This window comes from Eutrema salsugineum, unplaced genomic scaffold, assembly GCF_000478725.1.
Source record: "Eutrema salsugineum unplaced genomic scaffold, Eutsalg1_0 scaffold_18, whole genome shotgun sequence".
NCBI lineage: Eukaryota > Viridiplantae > Streptophyta > Magnoliopsida > Brassicales > Brassicaceae > Eutrema > Eutrema salsugineum.
Window position 1 is genome coordinate 3,298,626 of NW_006256846.1, and position 11,859 is coordinate 3,310,484.

Consider the following 11,859-nt stretch of genomic DNA (forward strand, 5'->3'; position numbering starts at 1 on the left):
ACCAATCTTAGCTCTGGTCTTCTCAATCAACGGAGCGTAGTCAGCTGTAGGCATACCCTTCGTGAGCAGGGGCAGACTAAAATATCTGACTGGCAGACTACCTGAAGCAAATGGGAAACTGATAACACCGTTTTTGTACCCATTTTCACCATTGATTTCAAATGCTTTTTCAAAGCTTTTAATCAGTTTTAGGAACCTTTATTATGATTTCCATGTATTTGTAGTTTCAAGGTTCTTTTTAGGATACTTAGGGAAAATGATGGCAAAATGGAAGAAATCCACTTTTTTAGCTCAGAGTGAGATTCTCAGTAGTTCAGCCTCAAATGAGGACTTTATCACCGTCTGGTCCAGATCAAATTTGGAGACAATAAAGAGGAGACAACCAACTTTCCATAGCACTTTACATCATGAATATCGAACAGTGCAAGCAAAAGATACATCGAGAACAAATTTACCCAATTCACCGGTCCCGTAAGACTCTCACCCGCGAGAAAGTAGCAGTTTACCTGCCCTGGAATACTTTCACCCCCGGTGGACCTAAGGACGAGCCACAAGGCCCAACATCAAAGCCCACTTCCCTTATTACTCTTCAGAGAAGCCCTAAATGAGACCTAGAGGACCCTAGGACCTATAAATACATTTCTTAGCAGTCCTAAACGGGTGTGTGCTCCTGTAATGAGATTTTGAGCCACCAAATTTTTTTTTTCTATTGTTAGGCGATGGAGATGGGGATTCTTCCCCAGATCCATTGTTCTTTCTCTTTTTTATCTTATCAACTTTTCTGTTTCATCTTTTGCATTCTTTCATATCTTTTATCACTCCTTGCATCATGTATGTCCTAGAGAGTCAAGTTGTTTGAAGAAGTTTTCGTTACGCATACATATGGATTAGCATTTCTAAGTTTCCAGACCATATTTGGGATCTCATCTCTTCTAAGTTGTTCATATTGCATGAGAGTAGATTCATGACATATTCTCTGAGCGTAAAATCGATCAGAGCCATGAGAGTGCTGTATAAGATCATCCATACCTAGCTTCAGAAGAACATAGTGGCTATAGGAGTCGAGAGCTACCTATAGAGAAGATGTGAGCAGACAAATTCAATGTCTAATCACTACAAAAAAGTAAATATTGTTACACATTTACGACCAAATTTAGTAACTAAATTATACGATTTTGTGACTAAATTTAAGTCACACACAGTTACAAATATTTTGTAAGTACGTCGTCACAATTAGTCACTATTTTAATGACTTTTGAGTTTGGTTATAGATTGTGACATAATTGTTACTACTTTGTGATAAGATTAAAACATATGTAAATTAAAAAATGAACAATAGAATAAGTTTAGTTCTGTAAAAAAAAATTTCAAAAATACATAATAACTAGAAAATGATATAATTGACATAATAAAATGTAAAATCTAGTATTCAGATTTTTTTCATTAGATAACAAGAAAAATATGATATAGCCACCAGCTAGCTATCAATTTATTTCAATAGCCACGAAGAACGTCTAATTAGTGGCTAGTGTATGGCCAATCAATATATCCATTTCAAGTGCGCCACTTTTTTTACAAATTATGTTTTTTTTTTTTTTGTCAAATTACAAATTATGTTAAAAAAATTCAATCCCCGCTTCTAAAATTTACTCTCGAAATAAGAATTTAATTTTTAGCCTTTTCTTCTTCTCTTTCTTTTTTTTTTTCTTTCTCTTCTTCTTCTTTCTTACATTCTCTTCCTCTCAGCCAAGGATCTCAGTCTCACCGCCTCCGATCAATCTTCCTCTCTTAGTCCCGACGCCATCTTCTCTCTTTCCATCTCAGATTTGATATCCTTCTCCAACGTGAATCGATCATTCACCAAGCGATGATGAGTCTTAGGGTTTTATTCCTCGCTCTCCTTCTCCTTGAATCTCCTTTGCTTTCGTTATGCTCTCTCTCTCCTTTTCCGTGAATTCAATAGATATAGATCAGTTTGTTTATAGTGGATTTTGTAGATCTAGTTCTACTGACGGCGGATGTGGCGGTTGGGTAATTTGGGGCCGCATTTTCCGGTGCTGAGGGAGACTAAGAGAAAACGTGGGTTTAGGTTTTTGGAAGACGTTACAAAGAAAGGTTTTGTCTAATTTGCCTCTAGCTATCGCAGAAATGTTAACCATTGCTGCTCTCCATGGCTCTCAGTAAGCTCTAGGGTTTGGATTTTCCTTTCTGTAAATTAATTGATGCAGTAACTGATCGGAATCACATGTACGCTGCTCCTATATGCCTTGGGATGTTGGTTCTCTTAGCAGCTTCGCTTATGGCTTGCACTAATCAGATCTTTTTTTTTTTCATGTAAACACTATGTTCTTATCTTCTTTTCAGAATTATGCATTAAGTCCTAGTTGATAATCTCATAAAATTTGATTGGGTTTAGTGTGAATTTGATCTATAATCTGAATTAGAAGTGATTCCATTCCAATAGGTTTTGTGTTCGGAATCTAAATTTTAAGGGATTCAGATATGTTGTTGTATGTTCTGAATATATTAAATTTGGATAGATTATTACTATGATTATTTGCTGGTCTTTTGCGTATTGGATTAAGTCACATGAATTTTTTTGTCTTTCTTCTTCAATATGTTGATTTTTTTACGAAGAAATGCAGAGGACAAACCTTGATTTAGAATCAGTGAAGGAGAAAATGAAGGAGAACCCGAAGAAGATTAAGTAATATCGTTGAGGTACTTTCAGTGACTATTGGCTTTGGTATTCCACTCTCATTATTACCTTATATGAGATTTACTATGGTAAATAATATTCTTTTGTCGACTCACAGTATGAGGTTTTAGTTAAACTATGCTTTTGATTAGTAGTAGTGTTGTTCTAAACACACCAACTCATCAGGTGAAGTTTCAGATTCTCTTATCATTAGAGACATTTGCAATTATAATTTCTTTTATTTTGATACTGGTTTTAGAATTTTAGATATAGGCTAATGAAATTTTGGTTATAAATTTCTGTATCAGCAATTAATTTAATGTACTCATTTATGTGGACAAGTCGAGAAGACACAGTTTGCGGACTAAATTTTTTTGGGAATGCTCAGAGTGGGATGTGAAGCAAATGCATCATGTGGTATGCAAGACAATGAGCTGAGCGTGGACGACTACGATTCTCGAAGACCAACATGATGTTTTGAATTTTTGATATATATTTTTCTTTTGAACAATTGTATTTTTTTGCTGTATTTGTTAAATTCTTTTAATTCAAATTATAAAAGCTAATTTTGTTGATTTAAATTTTGTTGAATTAAATTAAATATGATAATAATTTGTAATAAAAATGTGACTATTTTTTTGTCACAATTTGTGGCCAAACTGTAACGAATTGTATCGCTTTTCTAACTATAATTTAGTCAACCATGACAGAATTTGTGACATTATTTTCGTTGCAATTTATGACGATTATATGACTTAAATATAGTAATAATTTAAGTCGTGTAATTGTAATTGTAACAATATAGTTGTGTAATTGTAACAGTATTTTTCGATACGAATTGTGTCGTTTTTGTAACTGGGTAAAGGTCGTCACAAAATGTTATGAATTGTTACTATTCTTATTCATCACACACTGTTGTAACAATTTTATAACGGAAATGAGTTTGTGACGATTTTATTGTGATGTTTTATAAATTGTAACATTTTTGTCACAATAGAAAATTTGTGACGAAATATATATGTATTGTTACATAAAAAATTGTAACAATAATCAATTTTTTTTTGTTGTGAATGCATGATCTTATTTCGGGAATGAGAGAAAGAATTAATTGTCAGATCTGAGTGATTAGTGATTAAGATGGCGAAAGTTGGTTAATCATACACATGTCTATTCTAGTTCCATGCAGATCCCAGAAATAGATGAAGATAAATCACCCGGAAGCTAATTGGAAATGCCACCAAACATCAATTAGAGTAAACTGGAAAAGTCTAAATCGCCACTTATGAGTTTAGAGTCTATAGTTTGAGTCGATATGCTTGAGATATTCTTTTAACAATTCATTCTTCAATGCATCTTATTTCTTGTGAATATTAGATTAGGTTTAGTTTAGGATTTTTAACCAAAAAAACCCAAAAATCTCATGAGTTTATGACTTTGCTTACTTTCCCAGTTTGTTTTTTCTCGCAGATTAGACATCCTCCATATGGATCGACACCCTAAGTCCTACAACGTACATCAGTGCACTTGTAGACACTAGGGTTTTATAAATTTAAAACTTTTTGAGGACCAATGAGTTTGTTAAAAACAAACTCATGGCCCGCAAGCCCATCAAGTTTTTGGCACCGTTGCCTGGGAGGATTTTAGTCGCTGGAGGTCTAAACCTGGGAGGTGGAAGCCGCAGACGACTATATATACGTCAAGTTTCTGCCAAAATAACATAGGAAGTAAACCAAACTCATAAACACCCTAAATTTTTCTTTTTCTTCTTATTCTCTCTTCTGTTTGCCCTAGTTTCAGAATCCTTGAAGCATAGATCATCAGAGAAGAAACCCTAATCCTGAGCAAAGGTTTTGCAACCTGTGTGAAGCAACCTGCGCATGTGAATCACCATCCAGGCGTGATTCCGATCATCATGTTCGGAACCCTAATCCGGACAATCATCATGGAGACTCGAGAACTCCACACTACCGAGATGAGCCATGTTCGCCACATCTGGTGAACTGTCGACCATCTCATCCCTTACCTCATCAGATTCTGCATCAGAACTATGAGAACAATCGATTAGAAGCCAAGCTGAATCAGTTCCTTGTCTCCCAAGCCCTCATCAAAGCCGCCCTGCGAACAAGGATAGATGCCATCACCATCAACCTTAACAAAAAGTTTGATGACCTCTCTGAGCACGTGAAGACACTGGAGGATCAGAGAACCAAAGACAATGAAGTGCTGAATTAGAGAATGGGGTCTGTCGAAGAAGAACAAGATAAGAACAAGTTCAACATTCAACAAAATGAAAGGGAGCTGCAAACCCTAACTTTCAAGATCGATGACTTGGACAAGGAGCTGAATGAAAGCAAGAACCAGACCTACGACTACACATTGGAGCTGTGGCAATGCGTAGCTAAGGTTGAAAACAAGACAGAAGAACTTGATGCTTCTTTAGATAAAGTTGTTTATGCTTTAGATGATGTAGAAGAGAAGGTTGAAAAACATTCTAAAGATCAAAAGGAGTGTGATCTGAACACTGGAACCAATGATTTGGATACCCATCTTCGAAGATTAGTATGAAAGTAGAGCCATCTCTTTTTTGCAGGGGAATCTCCTTTGGTTGATTATCTGGTTTTGGAAGATGAATTTTCATTTGAGTTCGGTTACTTTATTGATCCACAGAACTTTGACTGCCTATGAGGCTGCGTTACCCACTATATTAATGCCAATAAAAATAGAAAATGGGACTAGCTCGCTTCCCATTACTTAAGAGGGCTCACTTTCTGTCCGCAAGGTTGGAAATGTTATTAGTGAACTTTGTCTTGTGTGGGGGGTCTATGATCGTCTAAAGGAAGGAGAGTTTATAAAAATTCTAGGAGTACTCAAATTGGATCAGTGATCGATTTCTAGGTTTCGTCCAATCTTCTGAGCTATACTCCATGCTGTGAAACGGATTCGGCCAATTGATTGAGGACTTTCGCTGACTGACTCCATCCATAAAGGGAAGAAAAAAGGATATGATCAATATTGGTGTCTTAGGATTTCTTGTTTGGACAACCACTGGAAGCAAGAGAACAACAATGGAGAAGAAGAGATTGAAGAAGCAAGCATGGAGAGCCGGAGGAAGCTGACCGCAGCTACGACCTTTCATCCGCGGCCAGAGTCACTTCCACCACGGCTCCGAGGTCCTCACCCGCGGTGGAGTATGATTCTTCAGACTGGGAGAACTTTCAACCTCTTTCTGAAATCTGTTCAACTGAAGACCGACCTCATGTGACCAGATCTAGGTTGTTTGATGAAGCTGTCTTCTGAATCACTGCACAATCATCAAAGGAAAAGGAGGAATCCAACACTTATGCATCTTGCAACATGGTTTACACTTGTGACAATGAGCTTCAAGAGCAATTTTAGAAGAGGAAGAGTGTGGTTTGTTTGTTAAAGATCCAAACCCTGGGGACAATTCATCTGATGAAAACTAAGAACCAATAACCAAGAGCATATCTAGAGAGAGACTAATCGAATTCAAAAAATTTGTGAAGTCCATTCCTCTCTATCACGGATTCGATGACATCTGGAAGCAAGGCTGCCTTCAAGTTTTCTTCAGATACAGCAAGGAGACTAAGGAGAACATCTACACTTATTTTAGAAGAGCCAGGTATCTATCTTTTCCTAGATCATCACCTGATGAAGCTGTTTACAGAATCCATCTCAAAGATCCCCAAGAAGCCAGTGACTATACAAACAAGATCAGGAAAGAAGCACTTGAAGAGTTCAATCAAGTAATTCAGACTCTGCCCAAAGGAATTTCATTTGCTAAAGCATGTAGAGACTACATGATAGACCACTTCTTTTGTGACAGAAAAGAATCTATCCAAGAGATGAAAGACTTGTTCACACACGTCCAAGAAGGTAGACCAATTCGAACTCTGCACAAAGTTCAAGACAAAGGTTAATTTCTTATCTCTTGTGACATTAGAGGTGATAGATTCCTTAATATTCTTTGTGATTATGGAGCTTGCATTAACATGATGTCCAAAGCTACTGCTTTGAGACTTGGCATTAAGCACATTTCAAGTACCAGGACAAAGATTAGCTTAGCAGATGATTCAATTGCAACACCAAGAGGGATAGCCCCAGAAATTCCTCTAAGGATTGGAGATTGCATTGCACCCGTCGATCAATACATAGTGAAGACCAAAGATGACTCATATCCAGTTATCCTTGGATGGCTTTTCTTAGCAACTGCTGGAGCCATCATGGATTGGTCCAACCGGAGAGTTTCTTTTGCAAATATCGACAAGGACATCTTCTATGAAGCTACACCACTAATAACTCTGGAGTGATGAAGAACCTGCAAGACAAAACAGGAGGACTTCGAAAAAGACTTGTCTTAGGACAAGATCTTATTTGAACTAAGTCTTTTTCTTTGCAAAGTCTAGCTAAGGACTATAAACCAAATCACTTGATGGGAGGCAACCCATTTAGGTACTTATTTATTTATGTTTAGCTTTCTTTTTCTATTAAAGTTTTGTTTTTCTTATCTTAGACAGGCCTTAGTATGCATCTAAAAAAAAAGAAGAAAAGGGGCTGACCGCAGCCAAAGAAGGTTCAGCCGGGACCAGCAAGCATTCCACCGCGGCCACGACATCTTGACCCGTGGCCAGCACCAGTTTGGCCACCCTTGGCCACTCCCATCTCTACCTTGATTCAAATCAATCCAAATTTGATCAAGCACCACTCCACATCATCCACCATCCACCATTCAACATCCTACCACCTCCACAACCATCTCACAATCTATCACCAACACCAGGTAAGTTTTATTTTCCTTCATCTTTTAAATTCTTCACATATTCTATTTCTCATCCTTACCTGATTTATTTCACATTGGGGACAGTGTGATTTAAGTCTGGGGGAGGATTTCATCTCTTTCTAATCACCTTTTCTTGCATGAGCCTTTGCATTATGCATTTTCCTTTAAAGTTTTTCATTTTTTTGGTTTTTCTTAAAACTTTTCAAAAGTCTTTTGAGTTTCAAAAAGTGTTTTCAAAGGTCAAATATATCTTGAGGGAATAATGACAAAATCGATGATGATAACCAACCTGTTTGCTTCTACACCAATCATTCATAAAAAGCTCTTTCAAGGTTTAGTACTAGACTAGGCGGTAGCTAGAGTACTTACACTACGAAATCCCACTAGAGGACTTCTATTCATGGAGATATTTTTTGACAGGATATACAGCTCATTTTACTTGGACATAATCTTGACATCTAATTTTCTCATCAATGGTTTTTAAAAAAGCATCATGATATACATCTAGGACATCTTTACCTTATTGTTACCACTCTTTGTTGTCCTAGATGCCCAGTTCATCTTTAGCTGGTGCCTCACCCTTAGCCCAAACTTTCATGTTCAAACCTCATGCATTCTCATATGTGCAGAAACGCCGGAGAGGGAGGAACAACATAGTTTTCAATCACTCAAGAGAAGGACTGAATGAAACCGGGAAGGAAGTGTACCATGCAACCTCAACAAGCCTCATGATGTCTCAAAAAGCTCATTCTTAAAGGTAACTTTCATGTTCCCTAAGACTCTATGTCAAAAGGCAGTTTCCCCTTTTTTAAAAAAACGAAAAAAGGGAAAAAGAAAGAAATGAAAGGAAATTAAGAGCCCAAAGAGTCTTAGAAGCCGAAATCATTTTAGCCAAGGCAATAGGTATTCACCTAAGGAGTTATGGATTCACAACCTGGACAAAAATCCAAGTTTGGGGGAGTTATAAGGAGAACCTGAAGAAAGGAGATCAGAAAACTTGAAGCATGGAGAATGTGACTGAAAACTTTGAGGGCATCGACAGTTCCATCCTCTCTTGCGGTTTTGCACAATGTCATGTCTCTCCAGAAAAAGGTAACCCTAAACACATCACGCCTTACCACTAAAAACCTTTTGATACCTAACCTTGAATGCCTTGTTTAATATCTTTTTGATGAGAATCACTAAAACCTTTAATGAATGTTAAGAGCTAGTTGACTGGAAGTTAGTTCTAAGTGTGTGGATTTTCGCATGACGAATTAACGGACTAGTTATGTTTGTATTTTGGTGAGAATTTTATAGACTTGATCTGATTGATGCATTGTCCATAATTAAGGTCTAGAAGTATGGTTGCTGATATTTTTGAGTTCTCTCTCATTTCTGTTGAATGATATTTTTCCAGATTGGATCTTGTTTTGTTTGAGGACAAACAAAGTCTTAAGTCTGGGGGAGTTGATAACACTGTATTTGTACTCATTTTCACCATTGATTTCAAATGTTTTTTCAAAGGTTTTAATCAATTTTAGAAACTTTTATTATGATTTCCATGTATTTGTAGTTTCAAGGTTCTTTTCAGGATACTTAGAGAAAATGATGGCAAAATGAAGAAATCTACTTTTTCAGCTCTGAATCAGACCGTCAGAAGTTCAGCCTCAAATGAAGACTTTCTCACATTCTGATCCAGCTCAAATTTGGAGACAATGAAGAGGAGACAACCAGGTTTCAATAGCACTTTACATCACGAAGATCCAACGGTGCAATCAAAAGATACATGGAGAACACATTGACTCGATTCACCGGCCCCGGAAGACTCTCACCCTCGGGAAAGTAGCAATTTACCTGCCCTGGAAGACTTTCACCCCCGGTGGACCTAAGGACGAGCCACAATGCCCAACATCAAAGCCCACTTCACCATTCCTCTTCAGAGAAGCCCTAAATGAGACCTGGAAGACCCTAGGACCTATAAATACATTTCTTAGCAGCCCTAAACGGGTGTGTGCTCCTGTAATGAGATTTTGAGCAACCAAAATTTTTTTTTATAGGGTTAGGCAATGGAGATGGGGATTCTTCCCCAGATCAATTGTTCTTTCTCTTTTTTGTCTTATTAACTTTTCTGTTTCATCTTTTGCATTCTTTCATGTCTTTTATCATTCCTTGCATCATGTAGATTTGTCCTAGAGAGTCAAGTTGTTTGAAGAAGTTTTCGATAGGCATACATATCGATTAGGATTTCTAAGTTTTCAGACCATATTCTGGATCTCATCTCTTCTAAGTTGCTCATATTGCATGAGAGTAGATTCATGACATATTCTCTAAGCCTAGGATCGATCAGAGCCATGAGAGTGCTGTATCAGATCAACCATACCTAGCTTCAGAAGAACATAGTCGCAATAGGAGTCAAGAGCTACCTATAGAGAAGATGTGAGCAGACGAATTCAATGTCTAATGCGTGATCTTATTTCTGGCATGAGAGCGAGAGTTAATTGTCAGATCTGAGTGATTAATTGATTAAGAAGGCGAAAGTTGGTTAATCATACATATATCTGTTCTAGTGCCATGCAGATCCCAGAAATATATGAAGATAAATCGCCCGGAAGCTAATTTATTATAGTAAACCAGAGAAATCTAAATCGCCACCTATGAGTTTAGAGTCTATAGTTTTAGTCGATATGCTTGAGATATTTTTTAACAATTCATTCTGCATTGCATCTTAATACTTGTGAATATTAGATTAGGTTTAGTTTAGGATTCTTAACCAAAAAACCCAAAAATCCCATGAGTTTATGACTTTGCTTACTTTCCTAATTTGTTGTTTCTCGCAGATTTGACATCCTCCCCGTGGATCGACACCCTAAATCCTACAACGTATATCTGTGTACTTGCAGACACTAGGGTTTTATAAATTTAAAACTTTTTTAGGATCAACAGGCTAGTTAAAAACAAACTCTAGGCCCGCAAGCCCATCAGAAACACTCTTCAATCTGAGTTTTCATCTGCAGTAAACACCTCCAAAGAAAATCGTAGATTTCTCAATACTTATCTTAAGACCAGAGAATTTAACAAAGTTACCAAACACAGACATGATTCCTTTAACAGATCTCAGTTTCCCATTAATGAAAACCATTAGATCGTTCATGAAACAAAGATGTGTAAGTTGAAGTTTTTAACACTTGGGATGATATCCAAACTTCCTGTTTGCCCCTGCTTTGTCCAACAACTTTGACAAAATATTCATACTGATCACAAACAGATAAGGCGAGAGAAGACAACCTTGACGAAGGCCTCTTTTACTCTGGAAATAAACAGCCAGTTCTTTGTTTATCTGAACCGAGAAGGATGTCGTGGTGACACAGAGCATAACCAATGAGTAAACTTATCAGGCAACCCCACAGAGGTAAGAAAATTGCACAAGAAAGTCCATTGTACTTAATCAAACGCTTTGGAGATATCAATCTTCATAGCACAGCGAGGAAAAATGGAAGCTTTGCGATAATGTTTCACTACTTCAGTAGCCAATAAAATGTTTTCCATCAGCAAACGGTCTTTGATGAAAAATTACTGATTCTGAGCTATGAATTTTGGTAGAATACCTTTCAAACGATTTGCTAGGATCTTGGAAATAACTTTGTAAATCATATTACAATAAGAAATGGGACAATAGTCTTTCACCACGTTCGTATCATCTTTCTTGGAATAAGAGTGAGCATGGTCGATTCAATTCCTTTTGGTAGAAAACTTGTGAGGAAAAAAGACTGCACCGCCACTGTGAATTCTTTACCCAATACTGACCAAGTAGATTTGTAGAGATCGCTCGCATAACAATCAGGTCCAGGATATTTATCACTGGCCATTGACAACAACAAAATTTTCACTTCCTCATCTGCTATCTCCTTAATTAATTAAATCTGTCCTCTCCACTTTTAAGCATCGAAACTCCAACAGATCTTCAAGATCCACAACAGAAACCCCTTCAAAATCCTTTGGTTCATGAGTTAAAATTTCTTGAAAATAATACTCTGCTTCACCCTTAATAACCTATGGTTTTCTGAAAATTTATCCATTAGGGCCTTGGATCTCCTGAATTGTGTTTGCTGCTTCTCTAACTTTAATAGCTCGATAATAGGTGATAACACCGTATTTTGACTACTTTTATGGATCCTTTTTAAATATTTTTTCAATACTTTTCATTTCTTTTAAGTGTTTTTATTATGGTTTTATAGTATTTGTATTTTCAAAACTCTTTTCAGGAAACTTAGGAAAAAGCTTAGCAAAATGGATAGCAGATCAGATTTTTAGCTTAGAGTCAAACCGTCAGAAGTTCACCCTCAAATGAAGACCTTCTCACTGTCTGGGTTCTGGTGGCCTA

At 37.0% G+C, this 11,859-nt stretch overlaps 1 long non-coding RNA gene across 3 annotated transcripts; it reads left to right on the forward strand.

Moving 5' to 3' along the window:
• The first annotated feature begins 1,648 nt into the window (after positions 1-1,648).
• On the forward strand, positions 1,649-3,273 carry LOC112087301. 3 transcript variants are annotated; one of them, XR_002900013.1, is made up of 2 exons: positions 1,649-2,721; positions 3,007-3,273. It is a non-coding gene; the product is annotated as an uncharacterized LOC112087301 (long non-coding RNA). The 3 variants fall into 3 exon arrangements; XR_002900015.1 differs by having other exon boundaries at positions 3,041-3,273; XR_002900014.1 differs by having other exon boundaries at positions 1,650-2,721; positions 3,087-3,273.
• Positions 3,274-11,859: the final 8,586 nt, after the last annotated feature.